This window comes from Gorilla gorilla, chromosome 12 (assembly GCF_029281585.2).
Source record: "Gorilla gorilla gorilla isolate KB3781 chromosome 12, NHGRI_mGorGor1-v2.1_pri, whole genome shotgun sequence".
NCBI classification, from domain to species: Eukaryota; Metazoa; Chordata; class Mammalia; order Primates; family Hominidae; genus Gorilla; species Gorilla gorilla.
In genome coordinates this window covers 46,482,926-46,488,423 of record NC_073236.2, presented here as the reverse complement: position 1 = coordinate 46,488,423, position 5,498 = coordinate 46,482,926, and the positions used below count along the sequence as shown (strand labels likewise).

General features: G+C 43.1%; 1 protein-coding gene across 4 annotated transcripts in view; it reads right to left on the bottom strand.

Moving 5' to 3' along the window:
* The window catches only part of LIMS1 (LIM zinc finger domain containing 1), a 152,937-nt gene that overhangs the window by 97,179 nt on the left and 50,260 nt on the right, over positions 1 to 5,498 (bottom strand). The window contains exon 1 of one of the 4 annotated variants that reach the window (XM_063695685.1): positions 1,324 to 1,405. The exons of 2 other annotated variants lie outside the window; for them this stretch is intronic. The gene's annotated coding sequence lies outside the window, so the exon portion shown is untranslated. Of the gene's footprint in view, positions 1 to 1,120; positions 1,274 to 1,323; positions 1,406 to 5,498 lie in introns of those variants that run through there. One more of the 4 variants, XM_063695686.1, reaches the window with a different exon arrangement.

Below are 5,498 nucleotides of genomic sequence, written 5' to 3'. Positions count from 1 at the left end.
AAAATAAAGGAGGTATATAAAAAAATCTTGTGACAAATGAAGATGGAAATACAACATACTAAAACTTATGGGATGCAGCAAAAGTTAGTGCTAACAGGGAAGTTTACAGCAATAGACACCTACTTCAAAAAAGAAAGATCTCAAATAACAGCCTAACATTACACCTCATGGAACTAGAAAAATAACAAACTAGGCCCAATGTTAGCAGGAGGAAGGAAATAACAAAGATCAGAACAGAAGTAAATGAAAAAGAGACTAGAAAAACAACAGAATAAATGAAACTAAGAGTTTGTCAACAGGTACAAAATTAGGAAGAGTAAGTTCTGGTGATCTATTGTACAGCAAGGTGATTATAATTAATAATACTGTATTGTATATCTCAAAATACCTCAAGAGGATTTTAAGTGTTGTTACCACAAAAAAGTGATATTTGAGATGATTGATAGGCTAATTACCCTGATTTGGTCATTGTACAATGTACATATGAACCAAAACATCACATTGTACTCCATAAATAAATGTGCCAATTAAAAATAAAACTTAAAAAAAGACCAGTTTTTTTTTTAAACAGTGTTTTACACGTTAATGAGTAAGAGTAACTCCTTACTTAGTTATAGCTGCTTTCTTCTTACCATGACAGAACAAAAGTTCACTAAACATATTGCTAAATAGTACATTTCCCCACCAAAGACCCTAGGCAGCAGAAATAATGTTTTAAAAAATTAATGTAATAAAATGCCAAAAGCATTACTAAGGTCTTTTATAGAAGGCTCTGCAGGATATAAACCATATGACACTAAATACTGTTTATCAATTGTTTTTAAATTTTTCTTTGCAAACAAAAGGCATAGTTTCCCTTCCACACCCACCCTACTTTGAAACCAACAAAACAAAGTTTTCACATATTTCAATAATTAAATACACATCTACAAGATATAAGAACCACAATCATAACCTCTGCAGCAGGGAGAAAATTTTAATCAGCATGGCTGAAGGTTACTACAACTCACCCAAGACCCCTTCTGCATAGAGAGTTTCAACAAATATCCTTTAGATTTGCTTCTTAAATAACTGAGAAAGGTAGGTCACAAGGAAAACAAATCCAGAAATACAACAATACCCTGTGTTTGGTTGATTTAGGCAATCATGTCCATTTCTTCTCTTAAACTTCTCTCAAACTTCCACTCCTTTGCCTTAGTCACTTTACACACACAGGCCCAGTTCTGCAAACCTACGCACTCTATCTGAGCCACCTCCAGCTCCCCTTCTCTTAATTCAAGAGTAAAGAACCTCCCTCCTGGCTCCTACTCTTATTTAACTTACTTATCAGGGCTTGGGAGGCCAGTTTCACATCACTGCGAATTATCTTTGAAAGCCTCTATTTCCTAAACTGTACAGAACTTCCTCATCTTAGCTTTGTCTCTGTTGTCTTGAACTATATTTGAGCCAATGAAACCAAGTTCAGGGTTTTTTTTCCCCATATTTAGTCAAATCATGTGACATGGTGTGTTACACGATAACCCCACTGTTCTGAAGCAATAGGACAACACCCCTAAATGTCATAACTCATATCCTGCTAAGTTGTTTTATATACGTTATGAAGTTAAGAAATTCACCCAAAAACTTACTGAAAGCACATATAACATGCAGACAAATATTTAGAAAAATGAATAACTGATCATCATAGAAAGAGGTAACTTTAAAAAAATGATAGCCTCTGGCCCTCTATAATAACTTCATGTTTGAATTAACGGAGCTTCTTTATGTGCCCTCTGAATGCTACTCTGGGGTCAAGCAGCTACTCTACACTACATCTTCCGGTGGCAAGGTGCAGGCAAGCTTAGAGACGGGCACGCCAGGCTCTTGCTGCCCCAGCAGCGGAAATTATTCTTGCTGTCCCAGATATCCCTGACAAACACAGTGCAGAAGAAGCAAGGCCAGTGGTGCTAAGGCCTCACATATCCGACTGAGTCACCTCCTGGGACTCCTCAGTGCCAAGTTTCCACTGAAGAATAAGGGGATCTAATTTAGTTGAAGCTAAGAAAGAACTTGAGAGCAATTAATTCAGCCTTCCCCTTCCATGAATGAAGGTGTCCTTGCCTGTATTCACTGAAAATACAGTAAGAAAGCTCCTTTACCCAATTTCTTTACTATAGAGGAATCATTTTTAGGATAACAGCATTTCTAGGATGGTAACATAACTAAGGCCTGAGGTTAATCTTTAAAAACAAGAAAATGGCCAGGTGCAGTGGCTTACACTTGCCTGTAATCTCAGTGCTTTGGGAGGCCGACATAGGAGATCACTTGAGCCCAGGAGTTCAGGCCCAGACTAGGCAACATAGGGAGACCATGTCTCTGAAAAAACAAAAACAAAAACATACCACCACAACAAAACAAACCAAACACACACACACACACACACACACACACACACACACACACACACACACACAAAAACCCCAAGAAAACAACTCATCACTTTTGCTTGTTATCCAACACTGAGACTGGGTACTAGCCACTCTTAGAGCTGGTGACAAGCTATAACCTGAGGGCACCCTGGCAGGTGACTATTTACACGGAAGGGTTTAGTGCTTGAAAGAGTGGAAGAGCACATCCAAGACAAGCTAAAGGCAGAGGGAGTTCTAAAACTCAGGGTTCTGCCCAGCACTCCTGGGGGAACCTCACAGGCTTCACCTTCACGTACTCTGAAATCCAACGGTCCCAGCTAGTTTGGGAGCTCTCACACAATACTGAATGTAGTAAAATTCCAGCCAGAATGTTTTTCTGGCTTTGATTTATTTACTTTATTTTGGGAGGTGGGAGTGGAAGGCAGATGGAAGCTGGAAGTGAAAAGGCTGCTTTCGAGTGGGAAGCAGTTCCCTCCCCCATTCCCAGCAGGGACAGTCCTATGTCATGGACATAAGCCCCGAGAAGCAGCTGCAATCTCTCTTGGGAGAGGGAAAAGAGAATGGAAGTCTTCTGAGCTACAGCCCCAAAATACAAAATTCCCTCTAGGAAGGCAGCTCGTGATGCTGCAGTTAAAATCTAAAGGAAGGAAACTGGATGTTTTTCTGAGTCCCAGCAGAACATCCTGGGCAGACTGGCATTGTTGTTAACTTCTCTACTCATGGATGGGTCCCATCAACCCTCCTCTTGAAGCCATGCACCACTCGCATAAGGACTTACCATGCTTGAAGGTCTTCTCGTAATCGACCTCATCCCTTTCTTCTCTCAGCAGATATTACTTTATTACTTATTCATGAAGAAAACAGTTTATCTGGAAGGTTATCTTTCAACTACCTCCCACCCATATGCTTACTCTTCAGGCCTTCAGTCCCAACAAGGTCTGTTTGATGGCAGTCCATAAACTCACATCCAGACAGCCACTTTCCTTCTTTTTGGGCTCTTTCCCCCGAAGAGTTTGTAAATAGGCTCCAGTTTCTGCTACGTTAAAATGAGTCTATCTTGAGTCACTCTCCAGCTACCATCACAGCTCTCTCTTTTCAGACACCATTTTCTTTTTTTGTTTGTTTTTTTGCTTTTTTGTGTGTTTTGAGACAGAGTCTCGCTCTGTTGTCCAGGCTGGAGTGCAGTGGCGCAATCTCAGCTCACTGCAAGCTCCGCCTCCTGGGTTCACGCCATTCTCCTGCCTCAGCCCCCGGAGTAGCTGGGACTACAGGCACCCTCCACAACACCTGGCTAATTTTTTGTATTTTTAGTAAGATGGGGTTTCACCGTGTTAACCAGGATGGTCTCGATCTCCTGACCTCATGATTCGCCCGCCTTGGCCTCCCAACGTGCTGGGATTACAGGCATGAGCCACCACGCCCGGCCTCAGACACCATTTTCTAAAAGTTATCTCAACTCCTATTTACTCATCAACCTACTGCAATCTGGAAACACCTCTTACAGTCACAGCTCTTAAAAGCCAAATCCAGAAGGCATTTTTCAGTCCTTATCTTACATTTGACATTTTTAAATGATGCTTTCCTGGGAATTTTCTATTCCCTTGGCTTCCAGACCACTGTACTTTTATCCCTCTTGTCATCCCATCACCATCTCTTTTGCAAGAGCCTCTGCCTGGCTGTAGGTATGGCTACTCCCCAGCCTGACCTTGGCTTTCTGCTCCTCTCATTGCGCACATTCTCCCTGATGACTTCAACAAATCTCATGGCTCAACTACTTCCTCCCTGTTAGTGGCACTGGCTGGACCTTCTTAAACTTCGCAATCATACATCAAATTGTCTGCTGATGTCTCCATACAGATATCGTCACAGGCAACTCAAACTCATGATGCCTAAAATAAACTCCCCTCCCCACCACGGCTAAATCCAATTCTTCATCTTAATGTGCCCTCTCTCAGGCATGGCGACGTTATCCAAGCAGGCATGCCGCAGCCTCCTAGATGGAGTCCCTGTCTCCAGCCTGGTCTCCTTCAATCAAATCCAACAGACACAGCCAGCAAGTGGTCTAAGGAACCTGCTATCATTACCCTGCTTAAATTCTCTACTGCACTGAGGACAGTCAGCATCCCTTAAGGTAACACACAAAACCCTACATCGCCTGGCCCCGTCTTTTTTTTTTTTTTTTTTTTTTTGAGATGGAGTCATGCTCTGTTGCCCAGGCTGGAGGGCAATGGAGTTATCTCAGCTCGTTGCAGCCTCCACTTCCTACGTTCAAGTCATTTTCCTGCCTCAGCCTCCCAAGTAGCTGGGACAACAGGCACGTGCCACCACGCTTGGCTAATTTTTGTATTTTTGGTAGAGACAGGGTTTCACCATGTTGCCAGGCTGGTGTCAAACTCCTGACCTCAAATGATCTGCCCACCTTGGCCTCCCGAAGTGCTGGGATTACAAGCGTGAGCTACTGCTCCAGGCCCTACCTGGCTCCATCTATGTCCCCAAACCCTCATCCCTGGACACTTCCTGCCACTCACTTTACATAGCCTAAGAGGGACATACACACACCACACAGGCCCTCATCTCCATGCTGCTGCTCACGCTGACCTCGGCTGGGAAGGGCTTCCCTTCGCTAATGCTCACATCCTCAAACAACTCAGAAAACCTGTCCATACCTTCCTAGTCGACTCTCCTGCCTGGATCCCGCACTCCTCCTCAGGGATCCCGTTATACATTCTCATTTACTCTGCAAGGATCATTTTATGAGCTCCTGTTTCTAACCTCGTGGAGGGCAGGGACTAGATTCCTACTCATCTTTATGCTCCTTGGGCCTCTGCCTAGCAGACACACTAGATACTTAATAAAGTTTAGCTAAACTAAGGCCTATAGGAGGGGCACTGTCATTCCTTACCTCTAATAAGGAACAGGAAGCTCAGAATGAGGTTACGTGGCTTTAAAAAGTCACCCAAGGAAAAGTCTAGGGGGAAACCTAGAATGCAAAAGCACACCAGCTAAAATAAGTCTTCTTGACAGCAGAAGGCCTCTCAGAGCTAAGCATGGTGGGAACAGGGAACATGTCTATGTTTTTCCTCTGTTACC